This window comes from Coturnix japonica, chromosome 2, assembly GCF_054131305.1.
Source record: "Coturnix japonica strain WE chromosome 2, WE-NBRP24, whole genome shotgun sequence".
Taxonomy (NCBI): domain Eukaryota; kingdom Metazoa; phylum Chordata; class Aves; order Galliformes; family Phasianidae; genus Coturnix; species Coturnix japonica.
Genome location: NC_140664.1, coordinates 3,850,781 through 3,864,532, shown reverse-complemented (window position 1 = coordinate 3,864,532; position 13,752 = coordinate 3,850,781). Strand labels below are relative to the sequence as shown.

Genomic DNA, 13,752 nt, shown 5'->3' with positions numbered 1-13,752 from the left:
AGTGCTGTTTTCCTCACTCTGGATTTAATTTCAATTTTCCAGTAGGGTCGTGCCGTTTTCAGGTCTGTCCACAGGAATAAAAAGTCTCGAGCAAAGCTGTAATTTTTTAAGTGACTGTCAATCATCCATTACATTTCAGACCACTAAAGTAAAAACTGCTGGGAATCCTCAAGCTGCTCTTCATGCATCCCAGCTCTTGGTATCACTGCATATATCAACCTTCAGGTACACAGTAGACATTCAGCTGCTGCCAGGGCAGCCATTTCAGCACTCAAAGGCAACAGCTATGGCAAACCCAGGAAGGCAGATTGTGTTTCTGCTCTTGGCACTTTGTTGTTGAGTGGCAGCCAGAAAATCTCTTACCAGTCTGTCTCTTGGGCCCCAAATCACAACATACACCTCTTTTGTAACACATGTTAGCATATGGATCCAAAACATGCGATACGGACTTTGTAATTCAAGTTCACTACCTGTTATATTCAATGAGTGAAATTTCCAAAAATGAGCAAGTATCAGTTCTGAAGTCTGTTCAGACATACCAATAAAGAACATCGGGAAATACAGGTAAGTTCAACAGTGTCAGAAATTGAAGCATCTAATGCATACAAAAGAGAACGATGTTTCCACAGGAGCACACTGAACCGGCTTCACAGTGACAAAATATCCATTTCATATCACACAAAGCTCTGTTACCTTGATTTTAAATTATACAAAAGCCAGACTTCCCGTAAATAAGATATAAATCCTTTCTATCCAATTAGCATAGAGTTGTTCTCAAGCTTATCCTTCAAGATGAAGATGGAGAACTAAAAAAAATACTGAAAGCCAATGCCAGTCTTCCTGAGATTACCGTATTGCTTTTATATTTAGAGTCTGGTCCTACTAATCCATCACAAAAAGCAATGCTGAATGAAACATACCCCTGCAAAACCTCTGAGGCATGTATGCAACTCCCAAACATTCTGGGTTGTTTTGTTTTTTTTTTCCATTCTAAGAACTTCCAGTGGACATATTTCACTGCAATTTAATGCATCACCCTTATTACTTCAGAAGAAATCAACTATAAGCATTTCTAACTTGCTATGCCTAGACTTAACTGCTGACCTATATCAATACTGAAATGAAAATACTAACACTGCAAAGTTTAATGTATAAAGAGAAAAATGCTTAAGATGGCAGAGCCTTTTTCCTACGTCCCAAAAGAATGGAGTCAAAACGACTGCTGGCTGCACCATGAAGAAACTGGCTGAATGTGTACCCAAATCCTTCAGCTTACTGAAGGGTTTAGAATTCTCTACCCCTCCCTGTCCTCTCAGAGCATGGTTTGATTAATTCTTATCGTGTTGCCTTCTTTATGGCTACATTTCTGTATCTTATCACAGCACTAATCGCATTTCTTGCTCTTCAGCAGAACTGAAATATTCCTTCCATGTTATCAGAAGCTGCAGTGCTCGACAATCCGTCTGATTTTACCTACAACTTTTCTTCTCTGATGCTCCATCCCCATTAAATGGATATGCTGGGACTCCCGATCAGGCCACTGCTTTGCCTGGAAAATGTAACTGAAGTTAATCACGCAATCACATTTGAGAGTACTCAGCCATTGGAAATGTTATAGCAGTAGTCCTCTAAAACACCTACAGGAAATTAAATAATGCTATCACCAGCTCATGCAGAACTTCTTAATTCAACCTTCTGTACCAGCATATGCCAGGTAACTGCATTCATACACTCCCCTGTCCCAGGTGCAAAGAGAGCACAAGGCTAATTCTCCATATTGTACAATTTGTATTTATTGGAGTCTTGCTTTAAGGTAACTTTTCAGCTCTTCAGGATGCGGTTTCTTTGTTCATATCTCTGCTGGTAGTAATACCTGATGATAAATAACATGACTAATATTCATTAGTTATCTGCACACACCAAACAAAACCTTGTTTAAAAGCACCCATATCGTTTTATATCAAAATATATCAATAAACATTAAGATATTGATGGACAAAACAGATAACATTTGAGTGATTACTGAGTGTTATGACTCAAATTCTTCTGACCAAGAACAGAAGAACAAACTGTGGAGTTGAGCTGCCCATTTGCACTGCCCTGAAAGAATTTCCTCAGCAGTCATTCTGCCCATTCGTTCCACTTAGGATCTGTAACTGAAATACAGGGGGAGGGGATGATGTACTAAAAATAGCAGCAGAAATAAAGCACAAAACAAACAAACAAAAAAAACAAAAAACCTCAATTAGTAAGAATTGCCACAATAACCTTTGTCAGGATAAATTTAAGGTATAGGGCTCAGAGATAGTTACTATGGCAACCAGAGGCACTTGCAAGGTAACATTAATGAGAAATGCAGTATCTGTCACAGAAGGAACTGGATGCAGCAGTAGCCTGGCAGGCTATTTACAGAAGCTGTTTGCTTCCCAGCCCCCTTTTCACAAAGAGCAGTGGGAAAATAAAACGCTGCCCAAGCAGCTTTAGTACACGTCTTCAATTTTGTATGCTCTTAGCACTTCTTCAGTCACTAAACTGTTAAGACCTGGGTGTAAGCTTTACTCATATTGAACAGATAACACTTATGGCCATAACCCACATTTTGGCTATTTTTTTTTTTTTTTTACAAAATAAAATTAGCTCTCAACTTGTACAAAGCAGAAAGGCCATGAAACACTTCATTCAGGTATCTGAAAAGATACAACCACAGGACTCACAACAAGAACAATACTATCTCTTTGTGTGCAAGAAGCAGACGCTATCAAACTTCAAGAACTGCCTTCTTTGACAACCCAGTGCTCATCTGTTATTTTTACACAGTATAGTTTACCAGTTAGAAAATATCCCAGATTTCCCTTTGGTATTCGTTCCCAAATACAAACAAACAAGTATTCAGTGTGAACAGGCTGAATAACAGATGTTTCTCTTTTTTGTTGTTGTTCACAAGGCCCACTTGCACTTCTAATATCCATGAGAAACAATCACAAGCCTGGGCTGTCACTGCCACCCTTGTCTCAGATGAGTCTCCACTTATTTCTAGCTATTCCCACAAATAACACAGTTCACATCAGGGTGCTCAATTATGTATTTTTCAGGACTGTGAAACAACATTGAATTGTGCTGAGCCCCAGCTCCTCTGTATATAGCACTGCTATCTGTGGCAGAGGATGGAAAAGCTTGTTCAAACCTGCTACCATTCTAAAAACCTGGGCCAGCTCAATGTGGTATTTCATGTATGCTAAGATCAGTGGGATGCAGCTGGTTTCATTCACTGCCATTCATTACTTTTACCCTCACTCTTAGTGTAGCAATGTTTCCTACAACTTTCTTTCCTATGCCACATGAATTTTCCTCCTAACTCAGCTTCTATTCTGAACCGAACCTTTATGAAACAGAAGAATCCCATTAGAAGGACTTGAGTAAAAGCTCAGAAATTGCTATGAATGAATTATTATTACAAATTAATTATTAAAGTGCTTGTGGAGGCATTCAAGGCCAGGCTGGATGTGGCTCTGGGCAGTCTGATCTGGTGACTGGTGACCCTGCACATAGCAGGAGGGTTGAAACTCGATGGTCGCTGTGGTCCTTTTCAACCCAGGCCATTCTGTGAATACACTGCACTTGATCACCTTTATCAATCACAAATAGGCAGCTTTTCTACTTTAAACTTCCAAATTAAATACAAAATTCATTCTCCAGGTAAACTCCAGGTAAAAAAAAAAGAACAGATCAAAGGCAGTTTGTGATTCAGATAGGTTAAAAGGTTAAATGTGATCCTGGCAACCAGCAGCCAAGCTTTCACACTGGTATTAGCAGGTGTTAGATCTCCTTGAAGCTGCTTAAGCCCTGCCAACTCACTGGGAGTTGTACAACTCATTAACACCTTTTTGATACAAAAGGAAAGGCTGAGAACAAAGATTCTGGAAGGAAACTTGGGCAATCAGTAGGTACAGCTGAGAGGTTGGGTCCTCATTAGTCAAAGGGAAAGGTTTTAGCTGAGATGCATCCTTGGTCAGGTTTTTACTACACATGCTTCTATTATTAGATGCTGCCATGTGCTCTGAGGAATTGACATGCATTACAATTCGAACGCACACAAAAAAGACAAACACTCCAGGAAAAAATACAGATGACCCGGTAAACTGTGAAGCTGTAATAAGTGAGAGAGAAAAAAAAATCTTTTTTCTAAAAGAAAAAGATTCTTCTAAAAGAACAATTCTTTTAACTCTACTAAAGGCATGCACAGACACATTAAAGCAAATTCTATGGTCAAACTCTATGAGTTACCAAGTTTCAAGTGTGGGAACCCTCCACACCTTCAGGGTGGACATAGCAAAACTCTCACGAAGAACTGAAGGCTGGACGGGGCTCTGAGTGACCTGACTTATCTGTAGGTGTCCCCTGTTCATTGTAGGGCTGTTGGACCAGATGACCTTTATGGGTCCCTTCCAATTCAAGCAATTCTATGATTCCATTAAATAATTTCATTTGTGAAAACAAGAATCAAGAGATCAGTTTCCACCTGATGACCTTGCCAGCTTTTACAACAGACAATAAAACCTTGATCCCATCCATAATTGGGATGTAATCCTGACCATGACAGACGTCATTAACCAATGAACCACCAGGTTGATCCACGTAGACGTATTCAACAACCTGAGATCATTGTGAGACCACATGGAATTTCCACCCATTCACTTGTTGGATACTATGAATGCTTTGAGACATATTTCAAATCAAGAACAACCATCCAAGACAAGAATTTGATCCTCAAAAGACAAACAAACTTCAAAAAGTTTTATCTTTCTGAAATATGAAATTAAGCTGAAGAACTGCTGTTATATCTCAATAAAAAGCGCTGGAAAGTTTATAAGGTGTAAAGAAAGAAACAAAACAATACAGTGAAGTTCACTGTTTGTCAAGCCCCCACAAAAACGTAGTATTAAAAATGGTGATGAAACATTATTGTGTAACACAAAGGCATTCTGGATTTTAAAAAAAATGTAATTTCAGAAGACAAATCAAAGAAGAAAATGACAACTATGAAATGAAGGCCTTGGCATTACTGTGCTATTTGAAAAATCAGTGTATTACAGGGAATTAGAAGCATTTATGCTCATGACAGGGAGAGTGCTGAGGATACAAGATAATAACATGCGCACACTAGATTAGGCAAAATGAAGACAGTACATACCTGGTATTATATTTTTAACTGTTAATTTTATTCATACATACTTTTCTTAACATAGGGTTTCCTTTCATCTTAAATGGTCCTGAAGTACCGCCTTTTCATTTGGCGAAATTGTAACAGAGGACTGAAAATGTCCTTCCATGTGTTGGTACAATGTTTGTACAAAAGTATCATAGGATGGATTGGGTTGGAAGGGACCTTAAAGCCCAACCGCTCCCAATGACCTGACATGGGCAGGGTTGCTACTCACCAGCTCAGGCTGCCAAGGGCCACATCCCACCCGGCCTTGAACGCCTCCAGGGATGTGGAATCAACAGCTTCTCAGGGCAGCCTGTTCCTGTGCCCCACCACTCCACCTTCCTAATAAGATGGCTGTTTTTTATTCAACTGAAAACTGAACAGATGTTTTCATGTATGTCTTGTAATCCACACCCAGTTCCTAAAAGTTAGAAGACAGACCAGTGCTCATCTTGCCTATTTGAAACTATGCAGTATATCAATTTTCGATCACTTTTCCACCTTATATCCACTTCGGCATTATTAATATGGCAGCTCCTATTTTACTATCCCATTCTTCTGGAACTCCCCACAGCTGGCTCCCCAAATTACAGCCCACAATTTACTACTGTGGCATCTGCCTACTTCCCACTCCTTTTCCCAAACAGTTTTCAAAGGGGCTGAGCAGCACGAACTCCAGGACTCCACTGATGACTTTATTTCTACAATAAAAATGTGATTATTCACTCTACTGTCACCTTTCTCTTAACCAATTAATAACTCTCCCTTTTTATCCCACAGTGGTTCAGATCCTCTATCATGAGGACCACTGTCATATGTCAATAATTACATTAAATCTTCCTTACACACAAACTTAATGATTTAACAGAACATGAATGGATTTATGAGCTACAACTTCCCTGTGTAAAAGCGCGTTTAATCGTTCTCAATTCAGCACACTTATTCAGTGCAGATGTACACCAATAAAAACTGAAAGAAATCAGTATTTAACCTTCTTCCCTACATGTCACCCTCATCCCTAGGGGTGTGTCCTCATAACTCAACATGTTTAATCTGGAATGTTTACAAGTTAGCATCCTTCATAGCTTGAAAGCACTATGTAAGACAAGGAGTAATTTTAAAATTGAAGATATGAAGGCTATAAACACACCTACATCACTAGACAGAAATCAGAGCACGTTGGTATTCTCTACCTCTAGTAAAGCTCCTTCTGAAGGCCAGAAAATTGAATTGCTTCTATGATTTAATTTGAAAGCCGACTACTATCATTTAAAATCCCTAAGCGAGAGCAGAATTCTTTGTTTTTGCCATACATGTCCACTATAAGGAAACAAATTACAAGCAACATGCATTTTCCAAAAAGGAGCAAATGTGCTGAGAATGGTGTGGTGTTGACCAAGAGCATACCAAGGCAGCATAGTGAAACTCTTCCTTGGGAAGATCCAGCCAGTGAAAGAGTGGGCTGCAGGGGAGAGATAAAGTGGTCTAATCCAGGAAAGATTATGGACTTCACACCATACCCCTCCCTGCTTCTCCAAAGATTGCCAAAGGTGGTTTTGTCCTACAAAGATTAAAACTGAAGCTGACAATACATGAAATTAATGCATTTGAACCTGGTAACCAAAACATCAAGTTTCCTAATGTTACTTCAATTCAATGGAGCTATCAGGGTAAGCCAATGCTATGACACAAACATGACAGCTGTTTTGTCTTAAATTAACCTTCTTTCTTAAAGCAGTATGTATTTTTCAGTGGAGTGAGAAAAGAGTGCTATGTAGAGTAACTCTGTGTGCAAGGGTAGGGTAACACATAGCATGCTGATTTACCCGAATACAGTATTTTTTTAAGAGAAATGTGGAACAGATAACTCCTGACACTATTCCAAAGAAGGATTCAGCTTTCTGTCTCTGATCCTGGCATAACAGCATCAGAAGGAAAAAAAGAAAGACTCTATTTCAAACTTCTAAAAACATCCCTATGACTGTAGAATGAAAGTGTTGTTAAAAAAAAAAAAAAAAAAAAAGCTTTATATACCACAGCATTTATATGGCATCATTCAGACTTCTTCAGATCACTGGTGTCTTAGCAATTTTTTTATTCTAATGAAGGAAGAAGGAAATGGATGTCAGGAATCACAAATTAATTCAAACTACTGAAGCGCTAATTTTAAATGACTTTCCTCTTTGAAGGAAAGACTCATAAAACAACTATCTTAATTACACTTTTGATCATCTAAAATAAATTAATAGGAATTGCATGTATTCATTTCCAACTTCAGGAAGCCTACACAGCACCATCGTGATCTTTAACAGAAGATCAGAGAGCAGGCAGAAAGCCAAATCCATGCAATACTGAAGTGTAGCTTTAATAAATCCTCTGGCCATTAAACCAGACTAACTGTTAGCTATTCAAAACAATCTTCCTTCACCTAATTAATGCAGTCACAACAGCAGCAAAACACAGCAAGCTCTCCTAAACACAGCACGCTGTCAGCTGAATTAGTCTACTTATCTACAAATATTGGAGAAAACCAGCTGTACCTGCACCCAAATGTTTACCCTTCTATTGACAGTGTGAACAAGGATGTTGGTAGGACAAAGTCTTACAGGACGAGGGAGGGTAAGAGAGGGGCCCACTCATATGAGCATGTAGGCATGTAAGAACATGTAAGAACAGTGAAACACTGGTGGCTTTGGGAGTAATGAGTAGAGTTTACCAATGAGCAAATTTTACCCATCCTCAAATTTTCCACCTACATATTTCCTCCTGTTTTTTCATTTAATGAGGGAACTAATGTGCAGTGAGACACTGATAACAGTCAACCTTCAGTGTGCATTTTTTTTTTCCATCAAAGTGGAATGTTATCCCAACATTATCCTAAAACCACAATAAAGACCCAAAGGCATCAATATGTGCAAATTAAGTGCAAGCAAAATTTGATTTACACTATGATTTCTTTCAGGAAGCAGCATTTGTTTCCTGATTCACTTGTTGATCCACTGTTATCTGACAAAAGAAGAACTTACAAATTTTCTCGCATTCCTCCCTTTTCTTACCAACTATCTTGTACATAAATGAAAAACAAACCAAAAAGTACTATCATTTCAGTCAATTTTTAATAGGTATGCACTTTGTGTAATGCTTCCACTTCAGACTGCTCATTACTAAGGAACAAAATCTGTTTCTCAGTGTCTAGCATCCACAGTTCAATATACAAAGAATTTTTCCCCTGGGTGTTAAAGAAATGAAGGAAGGAACAGGCTTGACTCCTCTTCTGAAAAAGTCCCTTACAAAAAAAGTCTAAATCTCAATTCTGAAATCAATTACTTTGTCTTCTTTTCAAGACAGCTGTTGAACCCTGCATTTCCTATGACCAGCACACCATGTACCCGTCTTTGTTTGTCCCTTAAATCACATCAGATTTGGAGTGACTTCCAGATCCAACACTAGGATAGCAAATGTGTACTAACATCTATGAAATATTCTGTATAGGAGCCAACTCATCTAGCTTTGCTTAAGCTATACTTTATTATGTTTAATAAATTCTGTCAGAGACAAACTTGGCTCGTGCTCACATTTGTCCCGTACTTGCCTACACAAAATATTAGAAACATTGCAAATTGGGTCTTCTAAGGTCAAGTCAATATTCAGTGAAAAACTGCCATGCAGGCTACATCCAGCTGGTAAGTCACCCGTGATTTAGAAGAGCTATAAAACTGCTTATACCTACTTTTGAGGAAGAGGAAAAAACCTTATGAGGAATTGCCCACCCAGCACAGCATCCTCCAGCTGATACAGTCAATAATGTCAGAGTTATGCAGACAAAGCTGAAGGAGAGAAGGGAAAAAAAAAATCCTGGAGCTAAAAAAAAAGAAGAGAATCTACCTAAGAATAGCAGTTTCCACATCAATAATTTGAGGAAAGGTTTATCTGTGTTCCAAATTATTATATTTTTGATAGAAAAAGAAACGCTGAATTCAAATGTAAATCACAGAAAAGAGATTCTCTTGCTCATTGCCTACAGAAATACACTATATATAGAATAAAAGGCACTCGGCAGGGAAAAGAGAGATGAACAAGCAGCTAGCCACATTTACTGCTGTTAAAGCCTGCAAGGGGCATTTGTTTTGTTATCATCAAATGCAGGGCCACAGCACTTGAAAAGTTCTTCCTGCTAGAAAGTCCTGCAATTATTGACTGGTCTTGAGCCATTCAGCAAAGGACACCTCAGAAGAAGTCAGGACCTTTGCCTCCACTTTGGCTCTCACCTGCTGTTTCACCTCCCTCAATAATTAAACAAGAGCCCTTCTCTGTCCCCAGCTTCGTATAACACATTAATATTTTCTGTTAATTTCTACTGCAAATACCAAACCAAACTCAAGGTCTACATTGTTTTGATCAGTTATCTGTCTGCAACTTCCATCACACAATCCCATTTTCAAACACATGACCAGGATTGAATGAATAATTCTCACTTATCGCTCCAAATTTCTATTTGCCTGTTCAATTCTCCTACAGCATTCTGGGTTTTTTGCATCACCCACACTGAGGATCCAAAACCATCCAAAATCACTGGTTGCTCAACCACTGTATTCCTGCACTTTACCAAACAAGCAGATCCCTTCAACAGAAGAGAGTCCATGAGAGCTTGAACTGTAAAGCAACCCAAATCTAAGTTTCTCTTTATTATTCCCCTTATTTCTCTTTCCTTCTTCATATTTCTGTTTATTATCTACCATTTCTGTAGATCTTATCCATAACATCTTCGACTTCTAAGTCCTTACAAAAAACATAAAAAGTGGATCTGACCAGTGATAAGCACACAAAGCCTCCCTATATATACACACATTTTCTTTCCAATTTCTCTGTTAAGAATAGCCAATTATAAGTCCAAAATGATGTAGCATATTAATACATTGATTTGTCTGGTTTGTTTTTTTTAAATCAGTTTGATGTTCCCTAAAAAACTTTCAACTTTCCATGTATTTAACATGAAGACTCAGAGAAACTGAAAATTTCAGTTTCTCTTAATGACAACATACAAAAGTTTCACCACCATGACTTTGTCTTTAGAAAAAAAACCAAAAAAAACAAACAAACCAAAACAACAGTGGAAGTAATAAATAATTAATCTCTGATACAGACAATGTGTCCTCTCACAAACAAAAGCACAAATTAAAACTGGTACGGTAGCTACGATTAATAGCTATCATGATTTATACCTACAAGACAATGAATACCGAGGGAACTTACTGTTGATGGGGTGAAGAAGCTTTAAGCTCTCCTACCCTCTGGAAAGGGGCAAATTTTGAAATTAATCTGTGCGTTGCTAATTAGTATTGAAGAAATTTCAGTATACAACACTCCCGTTTAGCTTAGCATACCTTTATTATAAAACAGTTATTAAAAAAGACAGCAAGTATTTAACACAAATCTGACAACCAGTCACTGCTGCAAATTCAACAGTTAGCCAATTAGGTCTAATCAGATATTCACAGACTTCACAGCCCAATTAAGCAGTGTAGTTAAATAAGCAGTAGTCACTGCCCTTCGTTAAGTACCCATACAAAGAATTTTTAACATAACCTTATTTTTCCTGAAGCCTCTGTCATTTGAATGGCCATAAGAGAACATCCTCATTTATGATTGAATGTACCAGTCATACACCTATTCAAAAGCTTGGGGGTACTTATTATACATGGGGGAATATAATTCTCAAAAACTTATAATTTCTTTCATGTACCTGGTGAAGAAGCTGCCGGATCCTTTGCAGCTCCTCCATGGCTGGCAATATTTGACCCGTTTTTCCAGCTTGCTTTTATCAAGGTCCTGTTTGTTCTTCACTATTCAACTCTTTGGCCAGCTCTGTTCCCTTGCAGTTAAAAGCACTGAACTTTATGGTCCTCACACCGAGGCCAAAACAGACCTGCATCTAACAGTGTCACATTTGCAGTTACTAACTGTGAAGTCATGTAAACATTAAGGACTCAGAAAACTCAGCTGTGTTGTACCACAAAGACAGAGGAGAGGATTCAGCAGCTCAGATCACTACCTTGTTAATCTTCCACAGATTATGATGTTTGCCTCTCCTCACTGACACACACACTGTGCACAGAATGGAGATGTAAAGGTATGGTATGCAGTACAAAATGAGATATCCTGGGGCACATAATGCAGTAACAACTACTACCATGAATTATGAAGTGATATACAGACCAATAAGGGTTGTCGTGAAACTTCATTTTAATGGTTTGATAATCAAGTACGAAACACAATAATTACCATACCTGTTTTTCAATGAACTAAAATCATTGCTACTAGCAACACATCTTTGTTAATGTGCATAATGCAATCCTGTGCAAGAGCTGCCTCCTATACTCCTCTTATTCTGAACAATCTGTTGAATCCCACATCACTGTGATAAACAATATCAGTTTCACTGCTGATTATATCGGAAATATTTCTAATTTACAGCAAAGTTCCCTCAATCATGTACAGCTGACAGTGCAATAAACTGTTTCACAGATGGAAAGCTCTACTAGTCTAGAAGACTATCGGAAGACTGGAATTTCCAATAGCTTTCATAAGAAAACTCCTGCTCCATAATACAGGAACACATGAGAGACTTCCAAGTTATTTTAGTTTCTAAATATCCAGAGGAAGTAAAGAGGCAAGCAGTAAGCAGGATGAAACATTCTTCTTCTTCTAGGTTTGCTGGCAGAAAATATGATAAACACAATCTCTAGCAATGAGAACAGGGATGAAGAAAACAATTACCCAGCATCTACTCTTTGTCAGGACAGGAGATTTCAAAATGATGGTGATGAATGGAGGGAGAGTAAATTACAAAAGGAACCACAAGTAACCAAAGTAAGAGCTGGAGGAAAGGTTACAATTTAAATAAAAGTAGAATGAAGAAAACATAAAGATTGAAGAAGGAACCCGGAAGGTACAGGGCAGGAGGGAAAAAAGAACTTTAATGAACAGCTTCACCTCAAATATTCCTCAAATTAAAAAACAACTGATGCCATGAGATGAAAACAAGCAGGAATAGTAGGTCTTAGTGAAAAACATTCTGGACAGCTGGACCAGAAACATTTGATAAGGAAGCCCGTGTGAATGACAGTTCTACATTATGAAAGAAAGACCTCGTGCCACAGAAAAGGGGAAGATTTCTGATCTTGTCTTTTGTGAAATTATCTAAACCTCTATGGTAGAAAGAGTTGGCTGATTTTAAGGCTCAGTGTATGTTCCATCCAAGTCTCTGCAGAAGATTCACTAGATTAAAAACTAAACCTCCCAGTAAGGTAGGAGCTATATATACAGTTACATATAGATATTAGTTATATATGTATAGTCTTATAGTTACAAGTTAAACTGCTTGTCATTCAAGAAATAAATAACAAATGGGTTTAGAAGTGGTAGAAAACTCTCTGCGATTCCTAAACACAAATAAAAGAATAAAATATTTTGCATAAAGATTAAAATCAATATCCTTAAAAGGCTTAAATTCTTCCCAGAGCTACAAAATCCACTGAAACTGACTGTTTCAAAAGACTTACTCAAAGAGATTTTATCCATTAAAATGTAATGATTTCAGGATATGTAAACTTCAATTATTAAACCCATAGGAAAGCAAAAGCAATTCAACAAAGAGATGCAAAGTAATCATAAAAAGTTATTTGTAACTTCATTCCTGCTTATTACATATTGTCCCAAAAACTGAGTAGCAAATTCATACGCAAAAATACAATGAATACAGATATGAAATGCACATTTTGGTAAGTATTTTGTCTGATTTTCTGAAAAGAAAAGGGTAAATTCTTCCTGAAAAAGAAATAGAAAAGGAAGAAGCACTGCTTGTTACCACCATTTTTGTCCACTTCTTCAGAAAGAAAATTCAACCTTGAGACAACACCCTTTATCATGATATTACTGATATCACTACATACTTTGTACTTGCTTCTTACAATTGCTTGTCTTGCAATTTATGTTTTTCTAATTCAACATAATGTTCAGGCTGAAATTTGAATACATTGAAGTATTTCTCTTTAAATGCTTATCAATCGTATGATGTACGAGAACTCTCCCAAAGTCTATGACCAAACTGAAACATCTCTTTTCTCATTGTTGATCTTTTCAAGATGAAAACGATGTTATCTATGCAAAAAATGATCATCTGAAGGAGAAAAACCAAGCAACAGAATATCTAGGGTACAGTCAGTTGTAGAAATTCCATTCAGACACAATATGTTAAATAAGCGTTCCATGATGTAGTTAGGCACAAAATAGCCATTACATCACCCCAGTAGGGTTGGGAGATACAACACACACAAGAGACTACTTAATTGTAGAATATTTTTACTACAGAAATTGTCATTGCTTATTCTGCAATTTCATCTTTCTCTATTCCATTTCGGTTTCTACAAAAACAGACAAAAAGTCTGGGGAACTACATGGAGAAAAGATCATTTCAAATTGGGAAAGGACAATGATCTATTGGGTTCTGGTTTTAACAGCAGCAGAACTATGTTCAGCGCACAAGA

At 37.7% G+C, this 13,752-nt stretch overlaps 1 protein-coding gene across 8 annotated transcripts in view; it reads right to left on the bottom strand.

Moving 5' to 3' along the window:
• The window catches only part of TRAPPC9 (trafficking protein particle complex subunit 9), a 411,991-nt gene that overhangs the window by 258,660 nt on the left and 139,579 nt on the right, over nt 1-13,752 (bottom strand). The gene's annotated exons all lie outside the window — the stretch shown is intronic.